The sequence below is a fragment of the Plectropomus leopardus genome, chromosome 15, assembly GCF_026936395.1.
Source record: "Plectropomus leopardus strain MGB_pleo_1.0 chromosome 15, ASM2693639v1, whole genome shotgun sequence".
Lineage (NCBI taxonomy): Eukaryota > Metazoa > Chordata > Actinopteri > Perciformes > Serranidae > Plectropomus > Plectropomus leopardus.
In genome coordinates, this window is record NC_142190.1 from 4,545,844 (window position 1) to 4,559,345 (window position 13,502).

At 39.2% G+C, this 13,502-nt stretch overlaps 1 long non-coding RNA gene across 1 annotated transcript; it reads right to left on the minus strand.

Annotated features, from left to right (window-relative positions):
• Positions 1–6,839: 6,839 nt before the first annotated feature.
• On the minus strand, positions 6,840–9,467 carry LOC148187207 (uncharacterized). Its single transcript, XR_015778947.1, has 3 exons — positions 9,389–9,467; positions 8,870–8,978; positions 6,840–8,189 (listed from the first exon to the last, which is right to left on the minus strand). It is a non-coding gene; the product is annotated as an uncharacterized LOC148187207 (long non-coding RNA).
• Positions 9,468–13,502: the final 4,035 nt, after the last annotated feature.

Sequence of the window (13,502 nt, forward strand, 5' to 3'; positions counted from 1 at the left end):
GTCTACATATTACACTCTAGGTATCCTTCTGCATCTGCTGTTGACGTTCTGGGATGCTGTTACTGGGATGTCAACAACAGCACATAGTGGGATTACACGGATGGTTATGTTTAGGCAAAGAGGCACACGGGAAGGTGTAAGAAAAGAAAACATCACATGCCGGCAAATCCTGGACTTTAATATGGGAGTCCATGTTTGAGTCCCATCTGTTCGATCCATCCACAGCCTCTCCCGCCTGCCCTATAAGGACCTTCATGCTCCTTACATTACGTCATTACTAGCAGCATTGCAACCTGATGCAGTTCAGCGGTGTATCATGCGTATACAACAGGTTACCTTCGGGCGCGTTCTGACACCACCTATCCACATATCATGCTGCCGTAGCATGTACCATCCACCCATCTGACTGCACATAATAACACCTCAAATGATTCAGTCCAGCTGCATTTTCAGCTGATGCCGTCCAGCAGGGTACCATGCAGACATGAAAGGTGGCTTTTAGTTTCCGGCAAGTTATGCCAAAATCACAGCAAAAACGGCAGTATTTGATGACTTTTTTCCTTATCTCGCCACATATGTGAGCGGTATAGGCTACTTTTTAATCCCATGTGGTAAAGAGATTCGAAATATGCACGTGATTAAGTACGGGTGATTAAGCCCATGGCATAACAATCTCATTCTAACCAGGCACCAAAAGTTGGCAGCTCTGGCATGATAGCATCACTGTGCTTAATTGCAGCCTCACAGAGCTGCTAGCGTGGCTTTAAACTTTAAGGCTGGTTTAATAGCACGCATTTTGGTTGGAATTGTTCCTTTAGGACACATTGAAAAGCAGAAATAGTTGATAAAAGGCTCCACTCAGGCACTCAGGAGACAGACAGACATCAGGGATTTGTAAATCTGTGAAATACTCCCCCAATTCCTCCTCCCCCCTCAGCCGGTGACCGAGGCAGACATGTCGCAGATAGAGACAGAAAAGACTTTGTCAACTAATCTTCCCTTCACTGGCGCTCCCATCAGCAGCGTGTGATTTTCTAAAAAGAATGACTTGATCTTAACTTGTCGCAGCTCCTGTGCACATCTTCTTACTTTAAGTGAACAGTAAGGACCCATGAGGAATGAAACGAAATGCCAAGCTTCTTAATTTTCTGAAAAGGATGATCTGCTGCTGGGGTGTCGTTCATGCATTTAATGGCATTCAACATACATTCTTGATGCATGCCTGCCTAGGTTAAATTGCTTTTTAATTTAAATTGTTGTTATTTGAATTCTGTTAAGCTATTTGAGGAAAGTGTCAATTAAAAGTGATGTTTTCTGTCGCACACAGCACTGTCCAGGTGGTGAATGATACAGAATAGGAAATGTAAGAGTCTGGCATCTTAAATCGCTGAGGAGGTGTGATAAAATATTCTCACTATAATCATAAATTCGATCCTCCCGCTCTGTTTGTCAGCAGAATCATAATCTACATCAAACTGAATTCAATAGTGTCTGTATATGTGTGGAGAATGGTTGAGAGAAGAAGTGTGTGTGTTTGTGTGAGAGAGAGGGAGGCAGGGAGTGGCGGACATGCATGAGTATCTGCGGGTAAAAAAAATCACAAAAGGAGCGTTGAGTTGAAGAGGGGTTCATGCACTGAGCTATAAGTGAGCTAATTTTGTACAGATCAAACTGGGTCACCTGGCAAATGTGAAGTTGTAACTTTCAGGCAGAGTGTCCTTTTCTCAAATAGAGGTAGTAAAAAGGAAAAAGTCCTCTCAGCCTTACTGCCTGAAATGCTTCCATTATCTGTTTCCCATTACTCATGTCACACCTTTCTCAATTGGTCTTGTAATTGTCTTTACTCTCAATCAAACATTTTCTCTGTTTCCAATTTAAAGGAGGATATGATTGTAGACATTACAACCAGTTTACTTTCGACAGTGATGAAAATATGGTGCTTTCCATTTGTGCTAAAAAGTCAGAATTTTAATGGAAACTTGGAAAACTGAAAGTCAAAGTAACCTTAGCAACCTCAAAATTTTATATGGTTGCTCAAAGCGTCAGCAGTCATTTGTTGTGTCTCACCAAAGCAGTCATAGAGACAGCCTTGTCCAACTCCTATCCATGGACAGGCTGCAACAGTGTTTGTAGGCACAAAATACAGTGTAATGCTTTGTTGTCATCTGGTATCAACAGCTAACCGGGTTTGGACTGGTACTGGTTACATCTTGGTTTTCCAGCATCTTATACTGGAATGGCAACACATTCTCATCCCAACTCAATATCATTGCTTGGTTGGTACAATTAATGTCTAAATATGAGGCGCCAGTATCCCCCGTGATCTGTTGTTGCAGATTGGTGATGCCGTGTCAATTTATAATGTTAATGCATTGTTTCTTTTCAAAATTCACTTCTGTTTTGACAGGAACAGTTTCTCTTTGTTAAAGAGACAGAATCTGTTGCATGCGTACGACACGACAACATGACATGAAAACAGGACTGGTGGTGCTGGTGATGGGATCAACTAGTGCTGAAATTTAATTACCAGGAAGTGAGAGTCTAATGAAAAATAACACTATTGACTTGCATTTTAGGAAATCAAGGTTCCACTGTTGTGAACTGCATTTGAATGTGTACAGGAAGGGCTCCAGCTGATTCTACTTTCTGCAGACTCAATCAGTCCTAGTCATTCCTATATTGTGCCTCGCCCCAAGTGAGATTTTCAGTTCCGAGGTCACAGTCCCCCTCACACGGATGTTTTTGATGTCCCTTTTTTTCTCTTTCCAGGTAGAGTCCATTTCAAGGTTGCTTTAGGAACACTCTATTCTGAGGACATGTTCAAACTACCAGGGCCATCAATGTTTAGTTTCCAGCACCACATTTCAGTTTGTTTTTGTACAGGTTCTCATATGAGATCTTGTCTTACCAAAAGATTGTGACAAGCATGCACACATTGTCCTTACTAAGGAAACTTCCCAAAAGTTAAGTTCTCAACATAAACGAGAGAGTAACCATGTACAATAATTGGTGCATGTGGTGTTGAGTTTAAGCACATCACTTGGGTTTTAAAGATATTAATGTTCTACCCCATCTGTTTAGCAAATCTGTTCTGTCCTATCCGTCTGTCTTGCAGGTGAGTGTGATTTGTGGAGAGGATAGCCCTGAAAGTCAGTATGATTAAGATCGTCTAGCTGGGTGAAAAGTGTCCAAAAGGTGCCTCTGAGCCTATCAGAGGTGGTTCTTTGCATGGTCCAGATAATACACCGGCATGCACCAGATTCCACAGGGAATCATAAAAAGCGAGGTTGTGATTTACGGTGACATTACACTCAAAATGATGGTAAAATATCCACAAGGAATGCCTCCAACTTTCTACAGAGTCTCAGGTCATTCGATGTCTACAGTATATATACTCCATACAAAGGATGTACCAGTCTGTTGTAGCCAATACCATCGTCTTTGCCGTCGTGTGCTTGGACAACTTGATTATTGCTTGATTATTTTGTGGTGGTGTCAGAGATTATGATGTGTGCAAACTGTGGACCATCATGGACAATGAGCCTCAATGACTGTTTGTCTTTGCAGTATTGAAGTGACAGTGATAAGTGCAGTGTTTTTCTCCAAAGTTAAACATTTTTCACCTCTGGGTGCTCAGAAAAAACATTAAAAAAAAGCCCAACCAGCCGCACTCATGTCCAGAATTCATGCTCAGCACCTCGTCATGCTTCCAGCATTCCTTTCCAGCATAAATATGTGGCCCTCCTATTACAAAGCATTAAAAAAACAAACACTCTGGTGGACAGGGCCCCTAAGGCACCCTACAGTGTCTGTATGAGACGCCCAAACTCTGGGTGATCAGAAAAAAAAGCCCAACTGACAGCACTCATGCCCAGAATTCATGCCCAGTGCCTCGTCATGCTTCCAGCATTCATTGCGTGGCATAAATACATGGTGCTCCTATTGCAGAGTACGAAAAAAAACAACAACAAAAAAAACACTTTGGTGGACACAGCCTCTAAAGCACCCCACAGTGTCTGTATGAGACACTCCAGACCCTTGACTAACTCCAATGTAAACTGTGGCAATAATGCAGCAGAAAGATAAGGGAGTCCATGTAGGGTGGGAGGCAGGGGCGGTGTATGGGTCAAACATACAATAGACTTTTGCAACATCCTTGAACGCCAACAGCAGATGCAGGAGGATACCTAGAGCATAATATGTAGACGCAGAAGTCCACTGACAGAGCGGCGATGTGTAATGACTTTGGACAAGAATGTGCTGGAAATGACAATGATGCATTTAAAATTGACGCTAGAGGGGTACCTAGAGCATCATAGTTTAGTTTAACAGGCACAGGTCCACTGACTGAGCTTGTATTTGACGAGTTTGGAGTGAGAGCATGTTGGTCACACACAGGAGCACCTTCAGGGGCAGATTCTTACCACCATGTTGCACCACAGAACGCCATAGGAGATTCTCTCTTCCTGTGGCTATCAGACTCTGCAAGTCATCTACCTCATGTGGAGAGATGGACAGCGGAGACACAGTGCTGAGGTGGCTGCGACCTCCTTTCAGCTCTGCTCTTTTCAGCTGTGCTTGCACATTACCATTAGCCTGTTTATGACATACCTTTAACTTGTTTACATTTCTGGCAGAATTAGGATTTTGCATGAAATTGATATTCTTTCTTGTTTAAATTTTGTTTTATTTGCAGCCTATGTATTTGTGCATTTGTGTGAAATTAAAAAGCGGCTTTATGCTTAACCATTTACTTACAGGGGTATGAAAATGTGTGTTTAATTTAATCAGAATGCTAATGAACATGCACAAATGTGGCTCGGTGATATAGATGGTGAAATTAATATGAAATTGAACACGCTCTGGCCACCAGCTTTGGAAAGCTATTACTAAAAACGATCAATAACAGCTAAAATCACATAGCTGCTATGAAAGCGAGATGCTAATGACCTCTTGGATTACGACAACACAGGTCGAAGACTGATGGCGGCTCACTTTACACCGCTGCACCTTAATAATTGAAGAGTAAAATATTAGACTGTCTGCAGATGAGCATTACAGTTGATACATCAACATGTAAAATATGCATTTGGTTTAGCCGCTCTCATTTAATGAAGTTGGCTGCAAGTTTTTCCTGGGTAATGAAGCCATGCCAGCAGTCTGTCTGAGAGCCTGGAGACCGTCTCTTACCTGAGAGACTCGGCTACAGGACAAAACTGCTGGCAAAGAAAAACATAAATGATGGCCACATGAATCCTCCTACACAAGCTCTGACAGTCGGACTGTTTGGCTTCTCTTTCCCCCGCACACATAGAAATCTAATCTGACATTGGGGGTTTGTTTGGTAGGTGAGCAGCGGAGTGACAGGTCATAGATAAGAGAATTTATGCATGGACAAGATTAGAAATTCATCTTATGGCTGTGTCCCCTCAACATGGACCTGCATGATAGCACAGCTAATCCCGCAAGGAGCAGATAGGCGGCGGAAACAAGAAATCTGGCTTCATTTGTGCTCTGGGTTTGAAATGAGGAGGATGAAAGGTATTTTTGAATGGGTCAGGAAATACTGTTGTTAAATTGTGTTCAATTGTTCCACATCAGAGACACCTAAATGGTACACGAGAGCACTCGTCTGATTCTTGCTCACTTTCGGTGTTGTTAGCAGTGGTGGGAGAAGTACTAGATCCTTTACTTGAGTAAAAGTACTAATATCACCCTGTTAAAATATTGTGTTACAAATAAAAGTCTTGCCTTAAAATTGGTACTTAAGTTAAAAATAAGTAGGTATAATAGTCAAAGTATTAAAAGTAAAAGTACCCAAAGCAGACCTCCCCCAAGAAAAAAAATAAAAGAAAACAAAAGAAAAACAACATCCACATCCAAAAAATACAAAACTATAAGACAACAAATTGAATCCCCAAAACCTCAAAATTATTTAAAAAAGAAAAATATTTGAATTAATTTAAAAAATAGAAAAAAACACCGAAATCTTTAAAAGAAAAAAAAGAAAAAAATCAAAATTGTTAAATAGAAGAACAGTCAAAATGATAGAAAAACAAAGACAAAAAAACAACAGAGACTTAAAAATGAAAAAAATAGAACTCAGTTATTTGCAATTGCATTTGTTAATTGCAAACAGATGATTTTTTAATTTGGTATTTTAATGCATCAGATGTATTTCAATGCATCCGAGGAAGCTCACCTAGCAACATCACTGTTTATACCTCCTGTCCCAGGAGAGAGCTATGACCTCAGACTCGGAGGTGCTTCTCCTCATCACGACTGCATCGCACTCCAGTGCACATCAGAGATCACGGTCCAATGAAGCCAGACTGACCCAATTAACCCCAATCACTTAAGTTTTACTATAAATAATCAAGGGTGCTAAGCCAATGAAACCAAAATTGTCATACAAAAAGATAACTGTTGAGTGCTTCTCTCACTTTCCTCAGTGTTAACATCACCGACGAAGCATGCTGCAAAAAGCGTGTACCCAAGGAGTACATCTGCACCCCATCTCAGTCTTTACACCGACTGTCTTTTAAAGAGTTGTGTTCGTGATGATGACTTGCTGGCATACTGAAATGCTGCAGCAGCTACACTCACTCATCATGTCATCCACCTCGGCATGGGTGTGCCTCCTATGTGCTTTGTTGCTTGTGATTCCTCCAACTTTAAACACATGGAACTGAAAAATTAAACAGCTCTGACGCAAAAGCTCACTGACAAATGTTGTAGTTCAGTATTTAATCAAATGCTGCATCTGTTGGGACAAGTCCTCCCTGTGCTGATGTGAAAGTAAATGTAAAGAAAGGAGAGGAACTGATGGATGGGTTTGCTATTTAGGATCCCGGCCAGTGAAACCTATGAAACCATGAGGAGAAACTTTAATTGTAGATCAATAGACAACAAGGGGCTTCATGCAGCAACAGTTCAGTACTCTGCATACAAAATACACTTTTCAAAGTCAGGCTATAAAAAATATTATACAGTTTTCTACTTAAATTGAGTTATTATTTCAACCAACATCAGTCCGAATCATAATTATGAAATATTCATTAATTTTCAGGTTTTTAAATGCCAGGTTTTTGTCATGATGCCACCATGTTTTTAGAAAAAAAGAAAAAAAAACCCCCACAAATTTCCAATAAACTACATGCAAAGTAGATTTTTGGTAATTATGACAGCCTAGGATATGACAATGGATGTGACAGTACCAAAACCCCAGAGTGACACCGAAAAATAGTACAATGCATGTTTTTATGCTTTGATGACTGTGGGATCAAAAACTGTAGTTTGAATGGGTTTTCTGTGGCACATTTTTAGTACTTAACAGTATAATTGTAACAATGTTGTTCATGCAGTGTTACTCAAAGTTATGTTTCTTTGTGTTGGGAAATAATTTGTGGCCTGTAGAAACGAGACGTTTTTCTCTAATCTTGGCAAGAGTGCTCTCAACCACTCGTAAAATTTTCTTTTACCAAAGAAGCAAAAAAGATAATCAAACACTGGTAAATTAGAAAAATCAATGGGGGAAACAAAATAAGAAAAACATCAAGGATATGAACAAAACTGAGAACATTTGTTTGTACATTTTTCTTGCATGAGGCCCTTATGTCCCATTGCGCTCTTTGCTATCTCACATAACAGTTCATGGAGAGGCTGGACAAACAAACAGCTGATTTGTCCATCTATAAACTACAGGATGCACTGAGCAGGAAGCAGCAATTAATGGAGCTGCAGTTTCATGAAGCTTTTACCCTTACGCTGACTCTCTGTCCGTGTATTCCAGATGACTTGCAAGGCTCAATAATGGTGCTGAGAGTTGTTGGCTCTCCCTGGAGCAGAGTGTTCAACCATGTCAACCTTACCAAGACATGATGGTCTGCTTTTGTTAAGAGCAAAGTTTTCCTATAGGACAAGCTGTCGGACACCGAACACAACTGAAGAAATGCTCGAGGAAGTTGCATTAAAGCCAGTGCAGAATACAAGACATTTAGAGTCTCTGGATTGCTGTATAACACAACTGATCTCAGACTCCGATTATTCCAGCTGAGGAGATCTGTGACTGGAGAAAATGGTCCACTGCCTCCATCCTTCCCCATCCTGCCGTCCTGATGTGCTCTTATTGGATACTTCTCTCGTCTCCGAGGTGCTTCAGATACATACACATCTTGTTTTTAGCTACACTGAAATCAGACGTTTGAAAACTGTCATAGCGTCTTAGATGGCTCACAATGAAGTCAAGACCAACCACTCAAAGTATGACTAATGGGTGCAAATATGCAGGTCTGTCCACAGAAACCCTATATTTTAAGAAGAACAGTCTGGGAACTAAGAGAGAACTTGCTGCTGAAAACATCACTAAAACATTGCATTGTAAATTCTCAGAATGTTTTTAGGACCAAACTACAAATTGCCAGCCAGCCATGTATAGAATATCTTACTAAACTACAATGTACACTAAAATGTGCATGAATAGAAACAAAAAGCAAAATCTATAATATTTTGCTGTGAATGGTTGACACTGTTTCCATGAATTCCATCATTTCTGCTGCCCTGAAACATTACACAAACATCACAACTCAGCAACTCGGGTATCATCGAAATTTCCCAATTTACCATTCTCAGACGGCTCTCGACAAGGTCAAGGTCAACCACCCAAAGTATGAATGATGGGTGCAAATATGCAGGTCTGCCCACAGAAACAGCATGGACCTTAAAGAGGTCCAGTGAATGGATCCTCCTCAAATCTGCTTTATTCATATCCACCAACATCTTGGCTAATAATGCTATCTGTAATATCATTTATCTTTCACCTCGGCTTAGAGCAGCTTTCGTAGCTGAAAAAAAAAGAGTTGGTCATTACCTTATTATTTGGGTTTAAAGCTCTTTTTCCGGGACCCGCTTTTTTTTCTTCCTCCTTTTCTGGTATCCAAGTTTAAGTGCAGACCCTTGGATACAGTGTCCATTGTCTGCTGGTGAAATGCAAGTTTGTAAATGCATTAACTGATTTGTAGTTGAAATATATGCATATATAAATTTTATAATTATTATTATTTTTGATGAGATCCCAATACGTTACAATATTTTTATTTGATTCCAATTTTCAACGTGTTTTAACAAAACATCTAAGAGTATCTATTTTTCATGACTAATTAAATCTTATCAATGAATAAAATGATCTTTTGAAAAACATTACATATATAATCTATAATTGTATTTGTCATTGCGACTCAAACTATCATCAATCTCTGAAGTATCTTCAGTAAATAGCGTGTGGAAAACCTCCAGAGACTAATATGAAGTGAACATAATCATCAGATGCACTAAAAACTGATTGTATCATTAAAAATCAAATTTTAACAGTATATATAAATACTCTTACTCAGGGCTGGCAGCAGGCTGAGTAAGGCACACTCACTCAGAAGTTGAGGCATGTGCAGCATTGTGTTGTGTAATCAAACTGCACCTTTTAAAGTGGCCTTTCACTGTGACCATCACAAGGCACACCTTGTGATGGTCACAATCAGCATCTTGATAAGCCACACCTGTGAAGTGGATGGATTATCTTGGAAAAGGAGAAGTGAACACTCACACAGATTTTAACACATTTATGAGAATTATATCTATCTACTGAGTGCATTACATTTAAAAAAAAGTTAAACCTGTGTAAAATTGTAGCAAAAACAAATGTGTTGCATTTAAATTTTTGTTTAGTATAAAAAGGATGAACATCATTGGGTATTTCGGGCAAAGCTTAAAGATATTTAGGTGGTTCTAGCGATCATTTAGGATGTGTTATGTATCCACAGGTGGCTCTAATGACTCTTGATGATGTTTAGGATTCCTTTAGGTTGTTCTTGCAATCTTTTAAGAACTTATTTTTAATCCACCCCTAAACTTTTGAGTTTCAAGAAATACATTGCCGCTTGATAATTATATCATATATTATATATAATTATAATTATAAGGCAGTGCCATCGTTTTTTTTTAAAAGATGGCACTGCCTTCAGAGTTAACAAAACAAAACTCTGGAGTTTGTTTAAAAAAGCATTAAAAGCTTAGATTCCTCCCGAGACTCCAACCCTGCTTCTCTTCTCCAGGTAGATAGAAATGATGCGTCTAGACGAGGAAAAAAAAGTGAACAATTCAAGTTTAACTCTCTCTGGATTTGTCTCATCAGAGCATCCAGTGTTTACCAAGAGCTAAGAAGGAATTTGCATTGGTATTTTATAAATTGCAGATGGAATTAATTCCCATGCGTGGAAATGTTCTCTGCAGTTCTTACAAATAATTGTATATTCAGGTAAAATTAGTCCCACGTGGAGGTGCTTTTATGTTGTGATTATGCTTTTTCCTTTTTTATTATGATAACTATTTCATAAGTTAATAGTGTAAGTTTAACCCACATAGCGCTCTAACAAATTGGCTCATTACGATTAAAAAGTGAAGAAGAAAAGCACAGAATGGGGCTGAAGGGAAGAAAAGGTGATGAATTACACCAGATGACTTTGAGCGCCAATTAACTGAGGTTCAGTGCAAACAATGTGGGCGCTCTGGACATGGAGCCCCACGGAGAAACAGTGAAACTGGGATTTCAAAGGTACTCCTGAAGGGAAGTATGTAAGTAAGAATGGGGAATAAAGGAAGAAAGCTATGGAAGAAATTGTGATTTAAGTACATTATGGAAAAAAACGGGGGCTGGAGCCTATTTAAAGCACATCTTAGGTTTTTTTTCAACAGGGACTGTGGTTGAGCATCATCAGGGGACGCCTGAAGGTGGCAAACACACCCGCATGTGTATTTGTAAATGTGTATTCCTCCAAATACACCGAATGCCTTTTTATAGTTATGCTAAGCAACATTTTTCTCTACTCAAGCACTTTTTTTTTTTTGCAAAGCATCAGACAATAAAAAATAGTGACACTGCTCTCCTTTTCATGAATTAAAATCCAGTTCAATCACATTCTCATTTTACTTTTTAATATGCAAAAAGCGCCACACAAGAACATCTTCCCTAAAATGTGCCTATTTTTTAGTCAGTGGGAGATATTTTTGAGCAGGTGCTGTAAACTGAGTTCAGAGATTGATTTTTTGGACAACTGCAGATAGTGGAGAGCTGTAAGGGTGCAGTGAATATGAGAGGTTTGACACGAGAACCAGCTCCACTTACCGTACAAATTGGTTCTTTCTTTTCCAAGCGGCAGTGAGAACAATATTCACTTAAAAGGAGTTCTCACTGTCTGGAGTTGGTAATAGACAGTATTTTTTTGTCCTGATGGACCAAAGGTTCGCTTTTGGTTCTATCTGTGAATGAGTGTAAATCCCAGGAGAAGCACATCCAGATGTTCACATTTTCAGATGTCTCTCTGAAAGGAATCACTTTAAAGTGGTGTTCAGACTACAACACAAGTGAAATTTGGAGTCACTTAAATAAAGCATGCATATAAAGTTGATAAAAATTCACTGTATGTTGCAAGCAGATGCAGAAAGGCTGTGCTTGCAATATTTTTTTTAATACTGGTATCTGGAGATCGCTAGTTAATTATTTCTTTATCTTTGCTATTCAGGAAACTTAACATTTTCTCCCATGTTTAGGAAACTGAAAATTTTCTTGAAATATGCAAAAAATATTCATTGGATATGTGTGTTTTATATGAATACATGTTCTTACCTTCTTTTACACAATCACCCTTTTGCAAGTTCTATAAATTTAATTCCCAAATTCATTCATATAAGATAGGTCAATCAGCTTCACATTCAGTTTTACAAAACAGGACACAACCAGTATTCCCTCAGTTATCCGGGTGTACAGATATGCAATGATAAAGTACATGAGCTCGTTATCCTTAGTAAAATTAGGAAATCATCATTACATTTAATTCATGATGTCTATAGATTTGCAGATAGATAAACAGATGGATAGATGGATTTTAGTTGTTTGTCATGAACAAACAGGACAGTTTAAAGGTCATAAATCATAGTGGTAAATATCATAAATCAGAGCCCTTAGTCTCATCACAACCATATATTTCTAGAGAATGATCGTATTTCTTTTTAGACATCAGCGAAATATTGCAATAAATCTCATCATTACTTTTGGCAACTTGAAAGAACTCATTGAGAGAGATACCACATTACTTCTTTTTGACTTCTTTTGTCTAAATGACACGGTTGAAACTGAACTATGCAAAGTGCCACTTCAGATGAGAGGAGCTGTCTTTTAATCAGAAGCACTGGAAACTGATTGTTCCCAGTTTGACAAAGTGATCTGCCTGCCCCCACAACTACACACAGTCTTTTCTCCTCTAAGGATTTAGTTTAGCCCATAAAAAGTTTAAATGTGGGAACACATCAGTGGTTGAACTGTGCGCTCTGCAGGGAGTGTCTGATTTGTCAGTACATGTAGCACAATAATCCTCTGATCGGTAATTTTACTAATAATATACAGCCCTTCATTCAAGTTTGATACCTTTTATCTACTCTAGTTACATTGGTTGTCAGATTATGGACCCAGGACAGTCATAATTTATAGCAGATGCATAAAAAGACAAACACACACAGCCGTCTCCCCATGCTGCTCACTTTTGGAGATGTACAGAAAGTATTTTGTTTAAAGAGAGGAGGCACTCAGCTGCCTGTGGCTGTATAACCACATCCGAAACACTTAAATCTTGTAGGTGAGAGGTTTCGTCTGATGCAAATGCATACCATAATCCTCTGAGATCCATCCTTCATTTAGCCATGTCAATACTGTAATTTCATTATGTTGGTTTTTCTGTACATGCAACATCTATTGCATGTCCATCCATCCAGGGATGCCATCCATCACTTGCTGCTGTGGAAACGCTCAAGCAACAACTACTATCAGGGAGGTGGTGATAGCTCCTACATTCATAATGTTTCATAATGTTTTGTTATGTTTAGTTGGCAATTTTAAAAAAAGAAATCACATTTATATAGCAATAAATTGAGGGTAATTAAACTAGTAAAGTCTGGTGAAATCTGCACACCTAATACGTTCTTATCGTCACATATTGCTTCTTTGCAGTGGACATCCGCACTCTATAGGTATCCTTTTGCATTTGCTATTGATGTGCACATGATGGGATTATGCTACATGTGGTATTGTTGGGGAACCAGAAGCACATGGCAACCAACGTACATGCTGACATGGATGGTTATGATTAGGCAAAAGAGCTTCATTGGTAAGGTTTGGGAAAAAAAACATTATATTCAGACAGGAAGCAAATCCAGACTCACACATGAAAGTCCTGGGTTTGATGGATCCATCACCTTCGTGCTCCTTATATTACATTGGTACTGGCAGAAGAGTCCTGTCCGGTCGTTTCCGGCTGCGTTTTGGCATTGGGATCTGCTGAATGACTTTGGAATGAGAACAGGCCAAAACTCCAGGTGGACTTAATGGAAATCAAAATAACATTTGCTTAAGGCTTCTTGTGGCCTGGATGTGCTGTGGATTTGTAGAAACAGAGTTA